A 2,062-nucleotide genomic window follows, 5' to 3' on the forward strand; every position below is an offset into this window, starting at 1 on the left:
AATTGAATTGAATTGAATCACAGTGTGAAGTCACACCAAATGGCATCTTGCCAAGCTAATTAGGTTACTCTAAATCCTCGAAGAAAAGCCAATAAGGGTCCAGTCTTAAAAGAATTGCTAAACAAATAATAATCTTGTTGTGTTGCAGTAACAGAAACTTGATTCATATGAGAAACCAGAGATTAAGACCATAAACTCATTAGAAAACTGTTTACTGAGCCAATAAATCAAGTGAGAAGTCAGGTAATTTCTCCATTAGACTCAATACTATCAGCTCCTGTGTGCAACCAATGGAACTGCCTACTGGTCATTACATAGAATGCATGTTTACACTTCAGCTTTACTTCACAGACCCAGAAGCCCCGTCCTTTATATACCCAGTTCAAGGACCAACATCATAGCCCTCAGTTTACATTTACAACACTGCTATCTAGCTGTTGGAGGTTTAAACACAAAAATCAACAGTGTCTTTGAGAATCAATACAATATCACTAAACCAAATATTGTAATACGATTTTTTAAAATATTTTCTTATTTTCTTTATTTTCTAAATTTCACACTCCTACTACTGCTTTTACCATCCTACACGTGCCACACACTGATGCATCCCCAGTGAATCATGTGCCACATTTTGTTCATAAACTTCTTAATACTCACACTGTCCTCCAATGCCACCTTTATCTGGTTTTGCACAAACACTTTAAAAAACGTGATATGACACAGGTCTGCCTGGAACATCATGCTACAGGGTGTGACAGCAAACAATACGACTGCATGTTATGTAATGATCCACTGGATTAAATGACAAAACTTGCTGGCACAGGCACTTGTGTACAAACAGTACAACGCATTAAAAATATCTTGGTTCCATGAATAACTGCAAGCTTTTGCTTTCATAGTTTATTAAAAATACGTCATTTCACCTCCAGCTTTTTTCCTCCATGACCCATTGGAGAGCTGCAGTTAGGCAGCCAGTCTCAGCTGACGGTGCACTCATACCCCAGCAACTATATTGGTAACGGTTACCACTTTAAAATAGGAAAGCACCCAGCAGTGTGGTGTGATGTACTCTGTAATTACATGCAAACATTGGCTAACTGTGAGACAGAATGATAGGGCCGCCACTGCTGCTGCTGCTGCCAAAGTCTGAATTCAAATATCTATTACAGGGAGGTGCAGAGCCAGCAAAAATGAAAAACACCTTCAGGAAGAAAAAAGCATTTCTGGGAGTCTGATCTTATTACACACCAAGTAGGATACACATTTTGTTGATGACATAAGAGGTGGAAATTACAAAATCACTGTGCTGATCATAGTATTTAGCTCAGTACAAAGTACAGTAGCAATGCAACCAGGGTGGTGGATGGGTGTGCAGCGTGACTTTTTGCAGAGTCCCATCACAGACGTGCAATAATAACCCTAACCACAATATTTCCCTAACCTTAACCATACTGTAGTTGTCATAAACAGATATCACAGAAACATTTTTCAAAAAGGGTTTCATTGGATTAGAAATCAAACCTCCTTTAAGGAGGTTTTAATCAGAAAGGAATGCACAGTTGAAGACTGGAACATGCACAGGTGTCATTTGTTTTTTTTTTGTCTCTGTCTTTCTCTCTTTTGAATTTTATACTTGTAAGAATGGAAACATGAAGTTTTGTCTTGTCCAGAGGTGGATCTAGAGGGGTTGCATCGTCACCCCTAAAAAATGCCTGGCTACCCCAGCTGTCACCCCAGTTTGGTGTGAAATGCCGTGAAATTTTACACATTAATATAATGTTAGAAAATGGAAATGACGTAATGATTATGGCTACATTTTAAATTAAATTATGGGTTTATGTTAAATAAAAAAGACATACATTTGGAAAAATCTCTGAAGATCTGTAAATAAAACAAAATATTGATTTCTAATGCCATTTTTAGATATTTCTATATAATGATTAACTAACATATTCACATTTCACTTGGGGGTTTTTCCAAGCAAATGTTGATATATGGCACATATTTCTGCCACCCCTTAAAGTCTCCATGCCACCCCATGAATATTTCTCTAGATCTGTCC

Source organism: Morone saxatilis, unplaced genomic scaffold (genome assembly GCF_004916995.1).
Source record: "Morone saxatilis isolate NCDOM2014 unplaced genomic scaffold, NCSU_SB_2.0 Contig7, whole genome shotgun sequence".
In the NCBI taxonomy this organism is placed as follows: Eukaryota; Metazoa; Chordata; class Actinopteri; family Moronidae; genus Morone; species Morone saxatilis.